Raw genomic sequence first — 25,759 nt, forward strand, 5'->3', positions numbered from 1 at the left:
AAAGTATCAAGGATAACCAACTATGTAGATATTTTCTGGTATAGAAAATGTTTATAAAATCCTATAATAATATATGTAATACATACACCATATACGAAATTTCATATGGTAACTAATATATAAATATATATGAATAAACTACTATATCAATATACATAAAATAGTATATAATATTACTGGCGACCCATTCAAATTCTTATTAGGTGGTAAACGAACACACATCCCGAGATTCTTGTATAAAATTCTGATAAATGATAACGAAAATCTGCCTCACGTTTCTCCACTAATCAATATAAAGCAGCGTGATGGAATAGGCTTCAAGCCTTCACCTCAAAGAGTAGTGGTACTATTTCTGTAATAGCTACTTCAAAAAATAAGTAATACATCATAATTGCAGTTTAAAATTGAAACTTAATTAACACGCACAGCCTTTTTCATTAAGAGCGACAGATAATGAAGGCAATAAACGATCTTTCATTTATTTTCACGCAGGATGTATAAAATTTAATTGTTAATAATTAATTCACGTGCAAACCGTATAAGAGCGTAAATCCTTAGTTTCTTGTCGGATACGGGAGAATCGACATTCCGAACAAGTATTTTTACATTTAATATAATCTTGTAAATGTTGATTCAAAAGTTCTTACAAATGCTTATCTGAATATAGAATATTTTGATTATAATTTAATTAAAAAAAATCGTTATTAAATTTCTTGTAAAAATTTACAAAATACATTTTGGAAATTTTGTTTCAGAAATCAACGTTGGCAAGGTCGGTTTAGAGTACGGATTTTGTTGCCCTCCATTGAATTTAAGAATATTATAAATGTAGTATTTATTTATAATAAATTTAATATAGAAAACGCATTTGTATAATCGAAGAGCATATATATAAAAAAAAAGACTTCAATTGTATTACATGTTACAAAAAATAAAACGTGTAATGTTGCCATATTTGACGCTAAAATGATAATTACAAATACCAGCGTTACTGGTGAAGTAAAGTAAAAACCTTTAACATAAGGTTCAGAGCTTATCAACAACGCTGTTCTAAGGCGGATTGAACCCACAGTTTGAACCCATAATCATATTAGTTAAACATTCACGTATACTAACTGCTGGATCATCTCATGCGTTATTGGTAATTAATACAATATCTTACAAAGTACCTGTTTGATCAATCAAGTGAAAAAATATTCATTCAAATACTGAGAATGGTTCAATAACGAATTTTGACATACCTCATTTTTTTAGGCTGTATTTAAGCGATCTTTAGGCATAAAAAAAATTAAATAAAAAATGGCACACTATCAGTTTTAAATGGACAAGAAAGCGTTAGTTACGAATGAGTCATCGGTATGATGGCGGACAAAAAAAATCAGCAAAAACGAGCCAGCAGGTGTGTACGAAGGACGAGTGCCGATGAAAGTCGCTTTGTGAATTTAAAAAGTATTAGAGATCCTTTAAAATGATAAAACCATTTAAAGGTAAATCTTAAGGAAAAACTACGTTTAAAATTCCATCAAGATCTAAATCACTCCTCATCCTCCAGCAAGGACTGCTTAATACTTCTTACTGTACCTGTGTAAAGGGTGGTGACCATCTACCATCAGTTGGTCTATTTGCCAGTGTGCCTCTCTATCGTGGGACACTCGGTTAGAAAGAAGTTGCTTCCGCTGTATATTATTAAATATCAGACAAAATAATTACTAAAATACAATAGAAAAAAACAGGAGGGTTGGTTCGTTTTTTGCCTACAGGACGGGAATGCTGCTAGCATTCATGCCACCATTCCACGTAGTCATGATTTGTACAGTAACTATTTTAAATTCATATTTGTATATATTTAAGGAATCAATATTTCTTATGCAATTAAAGAAAGAGACAGGGAGAAAGAGGAAGAAAAGGGGAGATCGCTTGGAGGAGGCATAACACTTTTTCCTTACGTGACAATTTTTTCCAGTTCACTCTACTGTATGCCGCGTCAAAGAACTTCCAACGATATTTTTTTCAAGTGGGCTGAATTTACGACGATTTAAGTACTACGTTTCCAATTTGCTCTTTATTTACTAAATTATTTATACGAAATTACAATTGAAACGTTTGATTTTTGTTAGGAAAGTGAAAAAATGGATTAACTAACCTTCTGGTATTTAAACTGATACTGTAAGAAGTTTAAATCATTCTTAGTACCGTCTATGCGGCATAACAGAGCGAATATAATTACACACCAGCTCAATTTAATTGGAAAATAACATTAAAGAGCATTGTGGTACCCTCCTAGTCTTGCGTAAAGATCGACAAGTCAAATACATATTTAGCAACGACAGTGTATTGAAACGTAACTAAATCTATTTTAACATTACGATAATGATCATAATTATTATTATTTATTATTTCCTTCTAATTGTACTTTTTTTTTTATAAAATCTCTAGGCGGTCCGGCAGATGGGCCACCTGATGGTGGACATTGGTTCTAATTCTAAGTATTAATAATATAAGTATGATATACCATCAATAAATTCATACGGAACCTATTTTATTTAAACACTTATTACATCCAAATCATATAAATATTAAACAACATACCTTCCAGTATAATCGCATGTTAATTTCAACTTTATATCAATGTCATAAAGATCGTTTTCCTTTCGAAGGCTTACATTGGATGGTTACAAAAAAACGTCGAAAAAGAATTTCTTTCGTGTGTTAATTCATTTCTCACAAAAAAAAGTAAAAAAAAAAGTCAGTAATGTATATGACGTAAGTAAACTGGTTAGGATTTGACCTTGTCTCCTTTTATGCGTATATATAAATGTATTTCTGTACGTAAATAAATAATATTTATCGAAGGGTACATAAAGTACGAAAATTTTAATTATATTTCTAAGTTAATGTTTATAATATTATTTTAATTAAAAGTTTAGATTATTTGTTGAGGAATACTCGACAACCGTCACTTCGACAGTTTGTCTAACATTCGACGACAAAGAACAAGCGAAACTGAAACATTTGTATATCTTTATCCGAACAACATCGAAACTTAAAAAGCTTAAAACAAATTGTTAACTTTGGGATGAACTATTATTATTACTTGGGCTTTGAATTTTTGATTATAATTTATTTTAGTTTACTAATAAGATATTTTTTATGAGTCTCTTAACTCATGATCTAAGATGTTCAGATGAGATATTTCCGATCATCCACAAACATCCTGCGGTCTCCATGAGATAATTCCAATCATCCTTCGTTTTCCGATATTGATCAACTTAACTCTTGAATCAATGATATGATCTTAAATTTAGATAATATCCTGCTCGCCGAAATGCCCATTGTGTGCTGGGCTTCCAGCAGCAATTCGCACGGCAACCTAAACGCTGCTAATTTAAAAACTATCGGTGACAGCAGACTTTCGTCTACCCGGTCCCGATCGACGCCCTCATTAGATCAATGAGACATTTAACTAAGATTATGTTTAGACTTGCACAGAGTAACCACCAAGTAAACGTTTGTCAATATATTTATTTTATTTATTTATCATACTTATAAATATTACTTTTATTTATCAAACGAAGCAACAGGCAGAACATATGCTCACCGATACTGACCTCTTTTACTTTTTGCGGTAATCCAAAACCAGGCGAGCAAAAAATCGAGCAATAAAAAGCAAAACGTTGCGTAACCTGTGACGTAATTTCCGAGGTTTTTTTTTAATTCAAACCTTTAGTACGAGCTAGTTTTTAATACATCAACTTATGTATAAAATTACACATCGTTTTAATTAAGTTGTCAGCTGACACATTCGGTTTTCGAATATTGTATTAATTTAAATACTGTATAAGAGATACATTCATTACATAAATATATAAGGTAAGACGAGTCCAAATCTTCAATAAAGAAGCATTACTTGTTCATTGACTGTCGAAGATCTACCACCAGCTTGGAAAGAAATACCTCAAAAGACTAAAATAATTAAAAGATAAACGAATAAAATTTAAGGGCATTTTTTTAAACGAGTATATATTTTTATTTATCGCGGAGTCGCAGTACACTACCAATATTTATTATTTAAACGAGTGGATCTGATGATGTATCTGTACTTGATTGTCAAAGGGTTTATGTTCATAGTAAAAGTCTGGAAATTATCTGCGAGGTGAAGGTTTCGGATCTTATTCCAAAATCAAATGCGCGGTAGTAGGAGTGAGGCAGTTTTATTCACTGGAACATGCAGGTTTCCTCACGATATCCTTCATAAATTATTAAAACAAATCTCGTTTAAGTGTCAAGCATTCTCATTTTACGTAGTTTATAAATGTATTATGTTTGCCTGATTGCTTTTCACCACGACGACTATTCTCATGGGAAATTTGCCATCTGTGCAGGATATATTTTAGTGCACAAGTGTGTGCATTATCAGAGAAGAAATACAGCTGTTAAAACGTTACATTTTAGAGAACAGTTGCCACCAATACGTCTTCCTCATAGTTGGCTAGTCTCCATCAAATGTAATTGTTTCCAGAACCAGAAAAGTGAAAGCTTGATTATAACTGTTGGGCAAGTACTTCATTTTGAAGGGAAGGTTTGGAACTTATTTAACTGTTGCTCTTTCTGATGCTCCAATGAGACAATGCTGCTGACTCATGCAGATTTACGCACAATGTACATTTTCTTTAATTTAAATGTTCGATTAAAATCCATGTGTTTTCCGAAATAACCACTACGCCATAGACGCAAGAACGAGTGCTGTAATCTCGCCATAAATTAATACGTTATGTATTTTCATTTGTTCGTTATAATCGAATTCCGATGCAATGAAAAGTACACATTTGAAATTAAGATGACTGTGACGCATGTCCGCCGTGACAACGACGTATCTGGGTCAGCTTCTTTGAAAATTTTGCATATACGTCATAAGGTTTACATATCATGTATGCGATGCGAGCTTCGTGACTGTGGATTGTGGACGAAATTAAAATTAGAAAGTGAATTTTTGGATGAGGTTAGCATTATTGGAAAATTCAAATGAAGATTGTTCTTTTGTTTAATGACCTTGAAATGTCTATTGATGGTGAGTTCTTTTATTGGGCAAGGGACGCTTTCACTGAAAGGAGTATAAGAGCTCTTAATAGTATTGCTTACTACCTTTGTAATTGCGCTTTCCGTCTGGTTTCGCTTATCTATACTGATATTTCAAATGCGAAAGTCTCTGTCTGTTACTTTTTCACGCTCAAACTGCTGAATAATGTGTAAAATTGGGGGTGACGAGGTAAAGATCTATCAATTTCGTGCGAGTAAAGCCGCAGGTTCAGCTATCTAAACTTTGGTATTTTTCAAAACACAAACATATGCTGATAAACGATTTTTAGGCCCACGGGTACCTTTGTATGGGTAACCCGTACAAATACGAAGGTTATATTACAATAATATTGCTTGGAATATTAGAGCTGTAGTTCAAATTCGTAGTGATATCAATGCGAATATCTTATTAATCCGTTATCGCCGAACACATTACCATGACTTAGGCGTAAGGTGACCCCAAAATATAATATGGCGCCATTTTTAATGGTAACTATCAACTTGAAAATCGATTTTATGTATAGTTTTTAACTAACGATAACTACAAATTTTATAAATACGAAAGTAACTCTGTAATCTCTTCACGCTTAAGCCGCTGAACCGATTTAGATGAAATTTGATAGATTGAATTCAGAGAAGGCTACTTTTTTCTCCAGAAGGTAAAATGGAGTTATCCCCATTTTATCTTTAGAGGGGGTTTCAGCTAGTAAAGTAGGCAAAGTCAGTCTATTTATTGCGCTTTCATGTTTATCGTCATAAAATTTTCCTTACAAGTTGTCGGGAATACATAAGAGGACATAAGGTACCTAACAATCCCTCCCTAACACGCAGGCGATACCGCGATTTGTTTCATGACGGAGGAAAATGGAGACCATGACAAATAACTACGGTCACGCTAGCTTGGGTACTTTGGTTTAATTTCTGTTGCAGTATTAAATAAAGTATGAATCTTAATTATAAACTGCAGGCTAATACTAATAATTGGTGTTTTTTCTTTTTGCGTAATTAGATTTTTTAAAACGTTAAAATAAATCGTCCTGTGGAAACTTGAATTAGTCTAATTTAATAGATGGACACGTTCCAATATCGATTTGTAAATATATAGAACTATTTTTTTTTAGAATTGTTGTTTTACTATTCCGCTTGTTGTTAGGCAGTGAACGTATGATGTTTAATTGTCAGATCGAGCACATGATTTTCATTAAGAGGACTAATTGGTCTCGTTCTAAGTGTCATGCAGTCTATACTAATATCATAAATGCGAAAATAGCTCTGTCTATTATTCTATCACGGTCAAACGACTGAATTCCTTTATTGACAGAAGAAGAAGGTATGTGACCAGCTTATACCCCAAGAAAGGACACAACCCACGGCCGACCCGTGAAACGAGAGCAAAGCCGCGGGCAACAACTTGTTTAGATATATATTTTTTTAGAGGTGTTTCCCTGAAAAGAAATCTTCTGTTAGGCTTAGTATCCGTACACTATGTAGGTACATGTCAAATTAAAAAAAATATATATTGTAAAAGTATGTTTAGTAAGGGGAATATTTCCGTGTTTCAAGCGCTTAATTTTACTATTATTTTCTAAGGAAAATCAAATCGATTGACAAACAGTGGAGTAAAACCACTGCTTTCTTATTTTTATTTTACTTTTTATCGAATAGTTGGAAAACAAGGAAGCTTACCTGATGGAAGACGACTACCACCGCCCATGGACATCTGCAACGACGGGGGCTTGCAGGTGCGTTGCCGTTTGAGTACGCCCTTTTCTTGAAGGTTCCCAAGTCATATCGGTTATATATCTTTATATAGATATCATTATTACATGTATTTTAATTAACATTAGCAACCTATGAGTTTATTTCTAGTTCATGTTTATCATTCTAAGCCGATGGCTTTCAATCATCTTTGAAAAATGTCTATTTAAGAGCGCTTTTTAATATTCATTACAACAAGCTATTTCATTACATTACAACAACTAGATATAAACAAAGGAATTTAACATCTTTTTAATTGTATATTTTATCTAATGACTAATAATAGATTATGTAATAAAATTGAATATATAACTCTTCTAAGCAGGTGAAGTTACATAAAAGTATATTAGGTATATAAATGGAAAATGAAGTTCGTTAACATCTTATTACTTACAAGATTATGATAACCGTTTCGTTTTACGATATAATTAAAATGACACTTATTTAAGTTAATTGCGAGTTAGATTATAATTTATGATGTCACGAAGAACACCGTGTAATTATGTCTACGCTAAAAATTGTTAAAAAGTAAACAGGATACTTATAAAACTAGTACATGAATTTCTAACTAACTAAACTACTGTTTTACCCTTACGGGTGGATATTCGTAAAATCCGTTCTTAGCGGATGTCTAACCCTATAAGGAACCTACCTGCCAAAATTCAAGTTTGCAGGTGTTACAGTTTCTGAGTTTTCGTTATTAATCAGTGACTGGTATTTCGCTTCTATAGGTAAATATTCATATATAAATTATTTTAATATATATATATATATATATATATAATTCATTATTGTACAACTTTGTGATATAATATAGATGGTACTTTTAGAAGATGATATTAAAAATAAAAATTTTAAACCTGATTTCACAAAATTACAATTTGGCGCATAAGCTTTTTTTCCTTTCCACTAACAATAGACTTATTTTCAGGCAAAGATAGCTGTCTTTGATATGGCCCTTTAAAAACATTTGAATGCGAGATGATTTTAGGGATTTAATTGTGGGGTAAATATTTCTTACTGTAGATATGCAGCCTCCGTGGCGCAATGGTTAGCGCGTTCGGCTGTTAATCGAAAGGTTGGTGGTTCGAACCCACCCGGGGGCGAATAATTTTTACTCATTAGCATTTGTAACCAATTTTTTATCAACTCCTACATTCATTTGAAAATGTTATTTAACTGTTGAATGTATTTTTTGACTACCCCGATTACCAAGTAGAAATATAAACTGGTCATAGAGCTAGGCAAAGACTATAATGGGGATAGGGGTTATCTGCAAATATGTACTCAGTATTGCTGTGTGAGTCTGAGTAATTAAAGTAAAGTCACAAGAGATTGAAGTGGTTTATAATTCTTGTAATGGGGGGGTTTAGGCGGAAGGTTAACACTAATTTCGAGAAGTAATAAATACCATACTTTATGTAAAGGTGAGGAAAAATAACCGCCTGAAAATGTTTCACTGCTGTGCTCAGACCTCCAATCCACCAATCCGGGTGGATACACACGTAGCAGAATTTGAAATAAGACATATGAAGGTTTCCTCACGATGTTTTCCTTCACCAATGAGAACTTAACTATAAATTGATTTGTTAGAATTAATATTATACTTCATAATTTATATTGACGACATTGTAATACCGGAAGTGGGTAAAATGATCATAATTGTGGTTGTTAGTTGTTGTATTGATTTAAAAAGTTAGATGAAAAGCCATTAGATGTTTATAAGGAAGTGATCGTTGATCAGTGCTACAGCAAACATCGATTAAAGCGGAGCAGTTATTTTATTATTGTATTTTACTTAGAAATCAAAACATTTATAATTGTTACCACATATACAAACAAACTCATACGTATATAACTATTGCTATTTCACCCGTGCTCTCTCGTTTAAGGTCTAAGTGCCCTATACGTACTAACATGTTATTATCTCAAATATTTGTTAGTGTAAATATTACTTATATATATATTTTGTCAAATTACTTTTTTGTCCCATTTGCTGTCGAAACACTTGGCCCTTGGAGTAATGGTGCAAAAAGCTTCATCAAAAGTATAACACCTCGCCTTATTGCCTCCACTGGTGACAGGAGAGCTGGTTCGTTTTTAGCCCAGAGGATCGAAATTGCGATTCAACGGGGAAATGCTGCTAGCATTCATGCCATTGTCCCACGCGGTCAAGATACATACAGTAACTATTTTTAATTCATATTTGTATATATTTAAGCACTTAATGTTATAAATTCTTATGTTAATGTATAATGGTATATATAATATATATATTTATATATTTATTATAAGTATTAGTGTGTAAATATTTGTATGTAAGTTTTTGACTGCACCGTTTACACCGATGGTTTTAAAAAAATCTCTCTCAGATTGGGTTGTCTGGGAGAGATGGCTAATTAGCCATAAGTCCGTCCATTGTACAACCCATAAAATAATTGTTTTTTTTTTTGTGTTAAACCTAAGATTTCTGTATTCTTATTATATATTAACAATTAACAATGTACTGGATCATATAAAATTAGTTAGGTTACTTTCTGGACCATACTAGCTGACCAGTCTGCTTAACTATTTTAAATTAAAAAATATAATAATATCATTAAAATACGTATAAACATGAAGTAAAAACTTCTGTTACTTGTTAGGGTTTCAATTGTATTAAAAAGCAATTTAGGTTCCGTATTAATTATTAACATATACTATGTGTATATGTTGTTAGATCGAAAGAAACTCATTTCGTGTGATGCAACGATCCAAAGTCCATCAAATGATTGCAAGCACTCCAATCTAGTGTCGCCATGCAGTCTCTTGAAGTCAATTGACTGCGCTTGCGCAGAGCAGATTTGACAGAGACAAACATTACATTATATTAGGTACCAACCAATCAAATGAAAACGAAAAATCGTAGTTACAACAGTGATAATAAATTATTTTAAAAAAGTAATTTTTCATTGTTTTTATGTTTACTTTTCTTTTTCAAAAGTTTGTAACTGTCTGATAAGATTTCTTTACATCTGTGATAATAATTTAAAAAAAAATCAGTTCTCGTCTATAGGTATGATATTGTAATTTATTCAAAATGGCTGCCAAATGTAAAACTTTTTTTGCTTAATAATAATAATAATAGAAGTTAAGGAATGTGAAGAAATAATGCATAAATAATTAATCGCAATGGCGCCATTTCTTATCTAAAATATTCTATTGCATAATAGATAAAACAAAACCTTGAAAGTTCATTTTGTTCATAGCATTTGATTTGAAACGGTGTGCTAGACACGACTGTTCAAACAATAAGGTATTAAGTCTTTAAAATATTTTTCGTTATCACGTACGCTTAAACGCCTATCAAACAATAAAAATTGTTAATTAATTAATTTTCGATATTGTTTTCCATCTTTTTATTTGAAAATATTTTATTTTTACGATCATTAAAATATATGAGGCTGTATCGTGTTATACTTTTGCCTTTTTTCTTTATAGTAATGAAATTGACATTGACAGATTTTTTCGCGCGAACATATTGACAAGGGAAAAATTAAAAAGTTAACTCTACTCTTTCTCTGCTCTGTGCCCTGGCAACAACTCCGTCACTTCACGCTCGGTGGTCGCATTGATTGAATATTACTTCTATTGCCCACTCATTGAATGTCAACTTATTTAAGTGTGTACTTATTTAGACCCTTCTATTTATAAGATACTGTTTAAAAGATGAAATTGGTAAAGCTATTCAATTTACTCTTATAAGTAAAAGTAAAGTAACGGCATATTAATATCCCACAGTCGGGTTGGGTGAATTGATTTAACATCTCCTTTAACACCGATGTTTGTCTGGGATTGAATCTGCGACCTTTGGTTAAGATTCAAGTGCTGAAACCACAGTCATCACGGGTCTTTTTATTATATATATATATCTGAACATAAAAACTTTTGTTTGTCATTATTTGAGAAATATATTATAAAAGGTTTTGTATAGTATTATTTTGTGTTTATTACTCAAATATTCGTAATGCAAACGGCTGATCGGAAGATTTCAAAGCCTTAATATATTTTTAATGAAGTTGCATTTATTAACAGATAGTGTTATGGAATTTTAAAATATATTGTTTATCAAATAAATCATGTATCGCTCTCATCCTGAGATGTAAACCTACCCATTAGCGAAACCATTAGTCGAAGAGATGAGAACCCATCGTTATCATATCCTATTTCTGGTCGTGTTATAAGACTCAACAAGTAAACCCTGAATAAGTAAGATAAGGTTAAGCGAATGATAACCACGATATACTTAGTTGATAACATTCAAGTCCAAAGTCTAATGACAAAATGTGACGAGCATATTCAAATCACACCACTGCTGGGCCCAGGCCTCCTCTCCCTTTGAGGAGCAGGTTTGGACCATATTCCATCACGCTGCTCCAATGCAGATTGGTGGATACACTTGGGGCAGAATTTCGTTGAAATTAGACACATGATGGTTTTCCTTCGCCGATGAGCGTGAGATGAAATATAAAGACAAATTTAGCACATGAAAATTCAGTGATCAGCCTGGGGTTAAACCCGCACTCATCGGTTAAGATTCACGCGTTGTAACCACTGGGCCATCTCGTCTATTCTATTCAAATCAAATCATTCTAATTAATCATTTATGGGCATTATTTGTAGTAACCATTATTATTATATTTGTTTTACTTTATTACAGATAATCACTGATTCGATATTTATTTAATTTCGTTCCCAAAGCTGTATTATAACTTAGTTGGAAGATATATTAATACAATATACTAATAATTAATAATTAATAAGTTAATAATATAAATAAGTTAATACAATATCTAAGAATCTATTATTAATTGTAGTCTGTTAGATGCACAGTCGTATAGCAAACGTTAACCTCAATAACAGATTATAACACTTTTAAACATAAGCGAAAAACATTAATATTTGATAATGATAATAATAATTGCACGTCAGGACAAAGAGAGGTGGACTAGAAAAATCACTGGATGGGCTGGCCCTCCCGGAAAAAGGAAAAGAGGTCGCCCCCTTGAAAGATGGGAAGACGAACTTTTTTAATTCTTAAACAAAGACTGGATGAGAATAGCTCAGGACAGAAAAAAATGGAGTGAGATGGAGGACGCCATACTCGTTGAGAGGTCCTTAGTTAAAATTAGATTTATAAAAAAAAAAGAAAGAAACTCTTATTACTATTATTATACTAAGGAATAAATGAGGCTTAAATAAATAAATAAAAAAAAATTATAATAATTATTTGATCTAAGGGGAGACTAGCCAGCTACGCAGGACACTTTATTGTACAAGTGTGAGCGCTCCCATATGGGGCTTGAACCTAGGACCTCGGGGTCTGAATATCTAGCCTACACGATGAAACAGTGAATAATTATCGGATAGCACCTAAAAAGGAACATGATATTTTTGACCGAATTTCGGATTAATTTTCAACGTATAGAGAACGATATCTTTCGGCCTAAGAAGTGATATTGCACTAATTTTCTCTCGATAAAAATGTTCTGTGTCATTCAATGACACGGAGCTATCAAGTATAAAAGCAAGAATATTAATAAAAGAAATCTTCAAGTGTATGTCGGTCGAGGACGGAGATCGCGTCACAATGACGTACTACGACTGTGATAACTATCACTGATTGACATAACGCACAATTAAATCACTAGAAATTCGGTCAACAGATACATAATTATATCGTTCTTCCAACTGCCATTGGTCTAGGGGTTAGCTTGTAAAGGTCCAGAAATTGAAGTGTCGGTTCCAATACCCGGCCTTAGTTCTTAGGGAGTACGCACGTACAGTTTTGGGTAAGTCCGAAGTTACTTCGGATAGAGCGAGCTGGTGCAATATTTGTGTTATTTGCAGATACACTTGTGATGTCAGAAATGTTAACCATTAACTTACTAACCCTGGGAACTAAGATGTTATGTCCCTTATGCCCGAAGTTACATCCCTCAAACTGGAACACAATAATACTGAGAACTGCTGTTTTGCGGTTAAATATCTGATGAGTGGGTGGTATCTACTCAGTCGGGCTTGCACATGGCCCGACCATACGTATTTTGACAACAGAGTCTATTTCTTTTTTATAAATAAAATGATAATTATTTTTGGATAACGGTCGTAAAAGATTCAGAATCTACTTAAAATCATCTGGATACTTTTGGCGATTGCGTCAATATCCCAGTTTAAAATAAGATCTATATTTGAATATGCAAAGACAAAACACTATCTTTTTCTCCTCTCTTTGTCAACCGATTTTCATTTTTTTTATCCGATAGCTTTTCACGAACTTGAGTAATTAGTAAAAATAAATTGTACATAAGAGAAAATATGATCGGAACCTGCAAATTCATACAAGTTTTGTAATTTTTTTTAATAATTATTATTGTCGAATTTCGATGGGGTTCGCCCATTTTTTTATAAACACAACCCTTTCACAATTTGGCATCATAAAATATTCATAAAATATTTAACAATAATACTTTAAGTATCAGTCTGTAAATGTCCCACTCTTGGGCTAAAACCACCCTCTTCCTTTTTGAGGAGGAGGTTAACAGCGTTTGCACCACTCTACTCCAATGCGGGTTGGTGGGTACTCGTATCAGATTTTCATCCACCACTAGCAGATTTCTTCACGAGGTTTTCCTTAAGTACATGAAAAATCTGAAAGTTCATTTTCCCAGTATTCATGAATCATCGGTTAAGATTTACGTTTTCTGACCACTGGGCCATCACGCCTCGAATTTCTTATATAAAATATATATAACTCATTTAATACATCTAACGAATACCTAATATACAGAACGATTTTATAATAGCTGTAATTATACCAAGTACGTGAGATACAGTTAAGGTCAATGAACTCGATACGTGTTGAAATGTGATCAATATAATTGAACACACATTATTAAGGAATTCGTCATTTTATCTGAATAAAGTTTTTTTTTAATAATATGACACAAAATAAATCGACATCGAATATTTAAACCCAACTACGTAGATAAAGAGGGTTATGTACTTTACTATGTAAAGTAATCCTATTCATATTACCCATTGACAGTGGTTCTGTAAGAAATTTTAACCATTACTTTCATCGATAGAGCTGGTGGTGCATTGGGAACTGAGATCTTTTGTCCCTTGTCCCTGTAGTTAGTTAACGTGTGAGTTGAACCGAGAAGAACCGCGGCTTTACATAGTTATAGCATTTATAATATTAGTAGGGATCGAAATGAATATTGCCACAAATGCGCTTCAATACATATTAAAAATAAAAACATACATAGCATTCTTTGCTAGAATACTTGAGATTTAATTCCTAATAAATTTATTTATTAATAATTATTTAATATGATAAAGTGGTTTAATTGTTTCTATTGATATAGGGGGGTTATCTCAGGAACTAATAGTCCATTTCTAACACTGTTGTTAGTGATAGAAAACTACGTTATTCCTGAATGCTTTAGGCGATAAATTATATGACAACCCGTGTGAACTGGTCAGTAGTAGATGGTAGTTCAAATTCCTTTAAACTTTAGATATATATTCATAAACTAGAAAGGGATAAGACACATATTACTTGTAAGATTACAACAGAAAAACTCGACACATCCACAATTGACTGGCTCAGATTATCTCCAGTTAAATGAGAGAGAGGACCGATCTAGTGGCATTTTGCTAGACAAAGGAAAGCTCTAGATTTCTTAATAATGCAATACGAGGGTTCTTAAGATAAATACATTCATCTTCCACAAGATTATATCTGTTTAGATTATTTATATATTTAGACAGTGTCGCTCTACAAAAGAACTGAAACAAATGAGTCAATTTTATTATCCTTGTGTGCGTGATAGCTACGTTTGATACTCGCTTAACTTCATACTACTTTACTAGTGTGCGGGTACTTAGTGGTACTGTTGACCACTATTTTTCTCGACACATTCACATATACTTGGAGTTAATATATATATTTAAAAATAAATTATACGCGATCTCGTAATAGATGAATTGTGATCACTTCTTTTATGACGTTCTTGCTTTACAATCTGGATTAGTATGCCAAGTTGTGATCAAATGACGTTTCAGTCTAGCTTTAAATGCGTTTAGTTAAGTGCCGAGATGGCCCAGTGGTTAGAATGCGTGCTTCTTAACCGATGATTTCGGGTTCAAACCCAGGCAAGCACCACTGAATTTTCATGTGCTTAATTTGTGTTTATAATTCATCTCTTGCTCGGCGGTGAAGGAAAACATCGTGAGGATGCATGTGTCTAATTTCAACGAAATTCTGCTCCAAACCTTCTCCTCAAAGGGAGAGGAGGCCTTAGCCCAGCAGTGGGTAATTTACAGGCTGTCAATGTAATGTATGTAATGTAAGTGACCGGAATTACAGATGCAGGTGACACAACATTTTTTAAAGCGCTTTGTATTGATGTCGAATGTTGATGAACACTGTCACTCATGAAAAATTGAAGTGTTTAATACTCCGTTTACCAGCAGGCGAATCAAAATCATTTACGTGTAATGAAACGTGAAAATCGCATAGAATTATACAGTTTACAAAAACGGATTACTAATAAATTATGTTGCCAAATCTAAGTTGTATTTATTAACAGTTTTTTATACACTCTATTGAAAAGAGATCTACCTTGAATGTCACTCGATGTCGCGCCATTAGACTAGGCATTCAAATATCAAGATTTATTCAACGCTATTTAACGTATCCTTGTTGAAATCTAGACAAACAACTGTGTAATGAGGTCAAGCGAAAAAAAAAACTGTCACAGACACAACTCGCTCTTGACCGGGTATTTTTTGTATGAGTAAAGTCTAGAAAATTAGCTTAATTACTTTCCCGCGGTTTCAGACACTTTATATTTGGGTGATGGATACTTATTTTATACATATATATAGTAAAGATCACGTTAGTAATATATTTTTGATATTCCCATCAACTGTGACACTTTTCAGTTGTCACGTGTTCATCTACGTCATACTGACGTTGCCAGCACGATAAAAAAATAAAAAATCCTAATTAAACTTTTTGATTCTTCGACATATACATAACCGAGTTGATCCGTGGCTTAGAAGATCAACACCTTTGTCAGTCCAAACTCCCAAGTTGATACAATGAAAAAGTTAAGTTAATCGAGATAACTAAGATGTTACGACCATCGTAGTTACAATGGCTTACTGATCCTTCAAACCGGAACACAACAATACTGAGTACTGCTGTTTAGCGGTAGAATATCTGAGGTACCTACCCAGACGGGTTTGCACAAAGCCCTACCACCACAACTGCCGCCATTATCAACATCTGTCAGGGCATCTACTTAACGTTATGTTTAAAGTCACTGCTGCGCTCCACGGTTCCATAATAAAACAATTATCTAATCTATATTTTTATACTAATATCATAAATGTTAAAGTAAATCTATCTGTCTGTCTGTTGCACTTTCTCGGCCAAAACTCTAAACCGATTTTGATGATATTTGGTATGAGCAAGCCTGAACTCGCAAGCAAAGCCGTGTATGACAAACTGTACAAAATAAAACAAATCAACCAGGTATTCAACCGTTCAACCATATGAATTATATATTTGTATAATACTGTCATATATTATATTTATATATCCTATAAAAATACAATTCCTCAATCACAGCCCCTTTCTCTTCGACTTCGACTTTATCTGTGCCGGATAATAAATTGAAATCTCATGTTAAAAAAAAACCAATAAATTACTCGAGTAAGGCGTATTACTCGATAAAAGATTATATTATCTAAAAAATATATAAAAAGTTTAACATTAGAATTCGATGATTTTCATTCAAAATAATACATTTTTTTTTAATTTAAAATACTAAGTAATTTAATAATCGGAAGAGTACCATTGAGTTCCTTGTGAGTTTATCTCGTTAACTATATTCCTGAGCGGTGGTAACTTGATATTTAATTGAACCATCTAACATGACGATTTAAAAGGGTTTCTAAGAATTTCGTTAAAATATACTTTATATTTTGAAGTGTATTTCATAAATAAAAATTTAGTTTTTAGTCGTAGTTAATTAACTCCGTTTTAATCTATTTATATTGCTTATTTATAAATTCATTCAATAAATATATAATTACGATATTTTATATAAAATACATCCATATCATATTAATAATTTCGTGCAGATCTACGATAGATCCGATCGAAATCAGTCCACAATTATATATCGTTAAAAATAATGATTTTTTAATCGACAACATATATCCGAAACAAATTTCGAATAATCGAGATAATTCGATATTAAATCCATAAAATTCAATGACATGACGTTCGACGGGCGGCCATGTTTGACGTTTACGGGTACGTTCAGTAAGTGATCCAAATAATAATTTCACCCGAGCAAAGCCAGGTATTAATCTAGTTTAAAATATATTACAGTTACTTTTAAAAATAAATGAATGTTGCGTTTATTTCCTATGATTGTTGTAACAAGGTTATCTTTGAAAGACAGGGAAGCAAGTGTCGTCGAGATATTATTTTAATTCCTATTAAGTCTAGTAAAAGGTATAAGGCCGGATCAACATTTGACCATTTAAGCGGATCTAATAGTTTTGCACTGAAGTGTTGCCATGATCGCTAATTTTAATGCAGAAATTTAACGCGATCACGTAATAAATGAAGTGTGATAATTTTTTTACGATATATATTTTCGTTCCAAAATGTAGAATATTATGCCAGGATGTGATCGAATGCTGTTCCAATACAGATTTAAAGACGTTTAGGTAAGTGTTTGAAAATACAGATGCAGTGGACACATGATTGTACGCATTACGAAGCCTTTTTAAAGCACTTTATCTTGATCTCAAAGATCACTGCCACTACTGTCAGATTGTACTGCGTTTAATACTCCATTTATAATCGGGTGGATCAAATTCAAATCAAAAACAAAAAAGTCTTTTTTTTAAATATAAAAGTGTCACTTTTTAATCGTCATGTAACAGTGTTGAATTAAATATAAAGGCTACCACCGGTTCGGAAAGTAGATCCTACCAAGAAGAGCCGGCAAGAAACTCAGTAGTTACTCTTTTCTGTTATTTTAATTACAGAGCATATCGGTAAAGTACAGTCAATTTTTTTATATATCTGCCTAGAAATCAACAAATACTAAGACTACACTTCTTTATTTTTAATATAATCTTTTATTGAGTAATATGCCTTGTTTATCACATGAGATTTAAATTTTCATCAATTCCTTACATCATTTATTAAAAATAAATATATTATTAATATAAAAAGAGCGTCATGGTCACACTAGTCATATCTAAGTAGTTTTAGTTCCGTTACACTAAGAAATCATATGAACGGAAGTAGACACACACTTAACGTATACATACGAAGTAAAGATATTAGTATAAATCATTTTGTTTCCCATTGCTTTCGTATTTATTACATATTTTAAAAGAACGTCAAATTACACTAACTTGATCATTTAAGTGCCAAAATCGTAATGGTTTACAGGCCGCCTAGCGATGTAAAAAGTCACAGGACCAATCCTGATCCCTTGTGCTATTGTATATTTTTTTATTAGGGTTCCGTACCCAAAGGGTAAAACGGTAAGACTCCGCTGTCCGTCCGTCTATCCGTCTGTTACTAGGCTTTAACATATGTATTATAGGCAGATTAGCAAATGTTCCACTTGATGGTAAGTCATCGCCATATTGGCACTGTAAGAAACATTGACCAGTCCTTACATGACCAATGCATTACTCGGGAAGTATGATGCTATGTCCCTTGTGAGAGTAGCCCCCCACTCACTCTTTAAAACGGAAGAACCTTAGTATTTTTAAACGGTAGTAGAATATTTGATGAGGTGGTGGTGCCTGCACCTTACACTAAGCCCTACCAGCAATTAAATACTTAATTTGGGACAAATTTAAGTAGCCAAAGATAATCAGGATAATAATTCTACCGCCAAAATCCAAAACATTGTGTTGTAAAAATGAGTCAGTCATTACAAGAAACAGGTATAATATACGAATTAAAATATTTAAAAAACAGATCGAAGTACAAGATAAGGATTTATTGAATGTCAATGACATCAAGTGAAAAAAAAAGAACTTTAATTAAGTTTAAATAAATAGTATAAAAAATATTTCGTACCTAATACATAATAAATATTCATTTATTTAAAAAGGAACTCCAACAGAAGTACAAGTAGAAAAAAATCTATAGCAATTACATAAAATCATTTTAAAAGATAGTCTTGTCATACAGTTGTACAAAAGCCGAGGAGAGTCGTAATGATAGCGCTCGGCCTTGATCTGATTAGAAACGTCAAACGGACAATGACCCTTACCAATTTAAATTATGGATGTACAAAGTCATTTTAATATTATCGACTTTCCTTACAAATGTGTTATAGTGTAACATATTTATGTGAATTTAAAAATAAACTTTATCATTATTTAAAGTTTGATCTCATTAATTATTTAATTGTTTTTGGAACGAAGTTTTTTTAACGCGGCTTACATTACTAGTAGAAACCGTCGCGTAAGGAAAAAGTAATATGTTCAGGCGAACTTTCCCTCTCTTTCACACTCTCCTTGTCTCTTTCTATTATACGCGTTTTAATAACAATTTTATTTATTGATATTTTATTATATTCAAACGTTGATAATTTATTTGATTGATTATTTGTAAATACATAATACAGAACGAAAGAGACTTTGTTCCAACCGAGTGCCCCGCGGTAGTTTTTTTTTAAATTTCTTTTGTGTAGTTTAAAATATTTTTCATTGGGAAAGTATGCAGTAACCCTAGATATGCCCCTGCATACTACTACTTAAGGTAAAGGTCGCAAGATCAGACATACGAGTCAACTAACACGTACGCATACAATTAAATAACTCGCCGCAAGGTGTGGAGGTCAATTTACTTTATACACCATTCACTCACTCATCATAACGATTATACTCGGTGACACCGCTCACTGGAGCCGTATGGGAACTCATTCATTTAATCAAGGTCCGTGAAACCGATCTTAGATTTTATTACTGGCAACACAGTGACGTTATAAAATTTTAATAGTTACAGTATCAAAATACGTACGAACGGATTTTAATTTGACTAAAATTAAATGTTAAGATGAAGAGCTGTGATGGAGCAATGGTTAGAATCATCTGAACCGATGACTGTGGGTTCAAATCCAGGCATGCATCGTTAAATTCTCACGTGCTTAATTAGTGTAAATAATTAATTTTGTGCTCGGTGGCGTTTCTAATTGCAACGAAAATCAGTTAAGTGTGTATCCAACAACCCACATTCGAGCAGCGTGGTGGAATAAGGTGGGGAAACCCACATGAAATCAAAAGTCAAACTATACATTAAGAACAAAAGTGAAATCTGTAAACACCCTTTTTATTTAGTTTAATAAATAACAGGCTTAAAAGTAACATACATACATAGTATTATTTCAAATGTTACTTTGGAAATATTGACCGAAGACTATATTATATTTTTCTTTTTAATATTAATTTTCAATTAATCTCGTGATCGACGGTCGAGGAAACTTTGTGAAAGCCCGTAAGTGTAATAAAACAGTCATGTTGTATGAGTGTGTGTAAACACACATGTACACTGTAAAAGGTAAATCTTTTAATATAATTCATATTGAATCTGTATATTAATGTTTAAAGCATTCTAAATTTTAAAATAGGTCTTAATTTTTTTATAACGATTAATAAAAGTCACGCTTTCAATTTTCTAAGAACAGTATGAGATTTATTAAAATCGGTCCTTCACCAGGAGCATCCGCCTATATTGTAACAATTCAGATTCGAACATTACAAGTTAGAAGAACTGACAATTACAGTAAATGGTTACAATTGGTTCAACATAAAAACAACTGACTGCAGGCGAATACTCAAAATCGAATCTTAGATTGTTAAATAGAACGAATGTCAACCAATTAGAAAATACTGTAACGTAATGCTTTAATTTAATCTTAGTCATTTACACTCAGATTGTTACAGTACAGTTAGTGCTGCTGAAGAGGCACCACCCAAAGACTTTAACATAGCTAACTAATATGCTCGGAAGACTTATAAACCTAGACATTATTTTAGTAAACTAGACAAGCAAAATGACTAGACGATTGTGAGTGATCTCCTTTATGTGACCAGTTATATACATTCGCTGGGTTTGGGTTGCACTCTACTATACGAATATCTAATCATATCTCTTTAGCACAGGAGTCTAGCTATATCTCTTGATAGAGTGATCTAAAATTAATTTCGTATGTCATTAATGACGACTAATAAATGACTTAATGACACACGGCCCTTACCTATTTATTCGTAAATCCTCTCATTAAAGATTGTCTTGATGGTTGCCGAAAGGAATAGGACGACCTTGCAGCATTTGTCGTTTAATAATAATAATATTGTCCTAAATGGATTAGATTGAAGAAGATATCTACTATGAATATTATTAATAACAATTTACATTTAAATTACCTACCCGTTCCGACTTCGTCCGGATAAAATAGGAATTTTATTTACTTCTCGGCTCCAATGATTTACAAACTATCCAGGGATGATATATCAAAATATACACAAAAATCATCATCGAAATCCGTAAAAAAAACACACACATACAGAAAATTCTATTACGACCATGGAAGGTGAGCTATCTACTTAAAAGTAAAAACATATTCTTCATTGAGGACTTTTCGCTCGTTATCATAGTCCGATAGAATAGCAATATGTCAAGACAGGCCTCTCCCAATCCGGCGCGGTTCCGGTTAATGTTGGAGAAATACGTAAATGCGCTTGTATAGTGAGAAAAATGAGGGCATCTCGTATTGTGTCGATCAGACACAGGAACAGCTGCTTTACAAGTAACCTGAGCCACGATGTAACATTGCCAACGTGTAAGCTTCAGGTAATTCATAAATTATTGATTGGGAAACGCCAGATTTCGATCTTTAGAATATTTTAATAAAGTCTTTATTATCAATCCTGGGTACGCGAAGATTGGTCAGCCAACGTTTCATTCAAGATCAAGCGATTGATATTTTCTGGAATTCTTATCAACAATCGTGATTCATCTTCCATCAAACTATAAATTAAAAACATTTGGAATGAGAAAACCAAAACACAGCATCAAAGGCGTTGTCACTATGTACAAATGTAGTACAATATCTTTAATTATTTTTAACAACAATGTACCTATTTTAAAGGTTAAGGTTTTAATACAAATAATTTCTTTTCTCTTGACATTTAAATAATTAAACTAGTGTGATTACAGAACGAGAGTTTTATCTGTTTTTGCAAGGTATGTATGATGATTAACTTTATTGGACATTAATTAAGATCGAAACAATGTGACCCTCGCAGTACTAGCTGGTGAGAAATGTTGAAACTGATTGTCATAGGACTATCTTTACTCACCTTACTTGAGTTTAAGGCTTTATGCAAGCCCGTCCAAGAGCAATACTTATTATCATTGTGTTCTAGTTTGAAGAGTGACCCGTCATTTGGTGGCGTTTTTGACATTTAAGGAATGGTTAATTTTACAGCGCTAATCTGTATGGGCGGTGGTGACCACTTACCATGAGGTGCCTTTTTGTCCGTCCGCCTACTTATATCATAAAAATCAAAATCAAAATATACTTTATTCAAGTAGACTTTTACAAGCACGTTTGAATCGTCATTTAACAAACTATTTAAAGTAAAGCGAATACCATTAATGTTTTTTGAGTAAAATAAATAAAAAGTTTCGTTAGTAAAATAAATGTAGTTAGTAGCTAGTTGTCAGACGCGGCTTCGCTCTAATTTTAGAGGTTTGTCCTCTCATCTTTTTAAGAAGAAGAATTGTTGCTTACTCTACCACAGCACTTGAATACGGATTGGTATACACGTGGCAGAATCTACCTTAAACGCGAGCGAAGCTGAGGGCGGAAAATAGTTGCATATACAAAAAAAAAACATTAAAAAGTTTCCTTGCTTGTACAATTTCTTAGTAATCGCGTTACTGATGTTTTTTTTGGCAAATTTGACATTTAGAATCAGTATCAAACAAACCAGAAAACGATTATATATATAATTTTATTAAACTTAATCACTACACTTAAGTTTCAAAAACTGTATCTTTATGTCGGCCATATTTATTTAGTGCGGTTAAAGTGAAAGCATCTAAAGTGCGATTCTGTAAGAAATCACTTCGTATTTCACTCGTGAAATTTTGACAACCAACTTTCGGTGATACGTCATTTCGGTACACGTGTCCTGTTAACATTATAATTATGGTCAATGTCAACCTTAGTTCTGTCAAAAATTTTAATCAAATACCTTGAAGTACGAAAAAATTATACCCATGATTCAGGTTACTGGAATGACTAAGATTCCGCCCACGAAAAATTGCCATTGTGCAAAGTGTTCTCCAAATTCCAACCTTAGAATCTGCGGAAGCCGTACTTGTTTTAGTAGGCAGTTCTCAGTGTCTCCCTTTATAAATTTAAGATTATGTCATTATACATGGGACAACATCCTTATAGTACATAATAAAAATTATAGTACAATAGGTAACATTCTTGATCCTACAAATACATAAACATAACTACACAACGGTCAAGCCCAAATGAACTTTAATACAATGCATTTGACTATATAATTGTTTATCAACCCAATACTACATCGGATTTATGGGTTGTCACATGGTTAAAATATAATGTGAAATAATTTAATTTATAGAGATATTTTTTCCGTGTAAAATACCGCTTATTTATTTAAAAGTACGTTCGAAATATCGCAAATAATTTAAAAATACATGCGTTGGTTGCCTTAAAATAATATATATTTTTTTTGTAAAATTGTTGGAAGTCTATTGTGGTAGCCCTACTAATTTTTGCATCACCGCGACACACTGAATGGTAAGTATGACGTGAAAATGCCTGTCAATGGGCAGTGACTACTGTTTGGTCTTCTGTGCACTATTTGCACCAAAAATATGCCAACGAAACAAGTACATATATTTTTAATACAATATTCAAAGAATACTTGCATGTGAAATATAACAATCATTTTATTTTCAATGAAAACACCTTAAACGGTATTTAAAGTACGATACGCGAAGTTTTGTTTTATTTCGTGTAAGCTTTTTGAATATTTAATTTAGTTTTAAATTTTTGGAAGTTGAATTAGGGTCTACTGATTCACTTTAAAAAAATACACTAAATTGTTTGTTATAACAATTTAAGGTCACATTCAATGTCATTGCCCATCTTAAATTAAAATGAAGATAAAAATAGCTTTTTTTTTAATAAAACCCTTAATGTTTAAAATAAAATAATCGCTTGATAGCAAATTATCATAAAATAAACAATAAAAGTGTTCGCATTTCATACAATCCGAATAAAACCGGCTAAATCCGGAATCGTAACCTCGTTAGTACTGCCATTACAATTTAATGACTTTGATTTTTTTAAAAATATATTTTCATTCATTTAAATTGAATAAAGTTTATTAAATAATTACATAAAAGTATATTCAAATACATATCTTATGATATCCAATGATTATGATATAAATATAGTCTAATCTTATCTATTTTAATATATAAAATCAACTCACACTTGCCGATTATAAGGTCAAATTGTTAAAAAACTAAAAAAGGAAAAATAGTTTAATTTAAAAATATATTCTTAAGGATTACATTACAAGGAAACTGAGTAACGTCTGAGTAATAATGTGTTATGTTGTTTTATTTTTTTATAAACAAGCATTCAATAAAAAAAAAAAAACTTACCTATTTTAGGCGCCTTCGTAATACTGGATATACTGACAGAGTTTTTATACAGTTTTAACTACTTTATAGCGAAATACGTATAATATTGTATTCGAGACACATTTAACATTTTGTTTTTAATAAAAAAAAATGTATTACAATCCACCCACGTGTTCACAGATACATAAGTGGCATCACAGAAACGCGCGAAAATACACAAACAGAAAAAAAAGTTAAATAGTAAATTGGCGGTATATTTCAAAATCGAACGCGAGTCCCGTCAGAAAGAAAATAGTGACGTGTGCGCTCAAAATGCTTTGATATCGATAGAATCGATAAAAAAATACACGTCTTTTATTCGCGACTGCGCAATGTCGAATGCGGAGTCTTATACCAAGTCGGAAGGTACTTTATCAGTGGTTTGTAGCTTAACATAAAGAATGTTATATCAACATTATTGACAGTAGTGTAGCACGATTGCACGGCTGTATCGATTTTCGATTATTCCGCATTATCAGAATCCGATTGCCGTGAACACACAATTAAACATTGATGATGGTGCATAACCTTTTGTTATTGACCGATGGGAATTTTTTAATTAAAATCTATCCACCGTGAAAGATTTTACGATATGAATATAAATAATATATATTTCATATTCATCGTTGAATTTAATTCTTAATTGACGTAATGTATGATTTTTATGTTTTCCTGTGCAATCTTTATAATGAAAGTGGGTACACTATGTATGTATGGGTTTACGCTTAATATTTTGTCGACTTCCTCATATATTTTAACCTAAATTAAAATACGACGTTATATCTATAATATTTTTATGCATGACGTTAATAAACCGGTACCTACCATTAAACAATAACTGTAGTTATCGGAGATATTTTTATAGGCTTTATAAATGTAGTTTCCTTTCATTAGTTCGAATGGATGTAGATTTTTTTTAAATATTAACTTCGTCAAACTTGCCACCCGACCGTAAGTGGTCACCACCACCCATAGAAATTGTATAATAACTAAGAATAATTGTTTCCGTGTTGAAAATATCATACGATTTGGCCCGGACTAGTCAATTTTGGTGCCAAGAATCGATAATTAGTTAAACATTTCCGTGTT

General features: G+C 32.3%; 1 protein-coding gene and 1 non-coding gene across 3 annotated transcripts in view; one reads left to right on the forward strand and one right to left on the reverse strand.

Moving 5' to 3' along the window:
• Positions 1-25,043, reverse strand: part of LOC113392061 (neural/ectodermal development factor IMP-L2-like) — an 80,871-nt gene extending 55,828 nt beyond the window's left edge. Inside the window, exon 1 of one of the 2 annotated variants that reach the window (XM_026628300.2) lies at positions 24,653-25,043. The gene's annotated coding sequence lies outside the window, so the exon portion shown is untranslated. The remainder of the gene's footprint in view (positions 1-24,652) is intronic. The other variant, XM_026628298.2, reaches the window with a different exon arrangement.
• Positions 7,868-7,940, forward strand: Trnan-guu (transfer RNA asparagine (anticodon GUU)). The gene has a single exon. It is a non-coding gene; the product is annotated as a tRNA-Asn (tRNA).
• Positions 25,044-25,759: the final 716 nt, after the last annotated feature.

This window comes from Vanessa tameamea, chromosome 27 (assembly GCF_037043105.1).
Source record: "Vanessa tameamea isolate UH-Manoa-2023 chromosome 27, ilVanTame1 primary haplotype, whole genome shotgun sequence".
NCBI classification, from domain to species: domain Eukaryota; kingdom Metazoa; phylum Arthropoda; class Insecta; order Lepidoptera; family Nymphalidae; genus Vanessa; species Vanessa tameamea.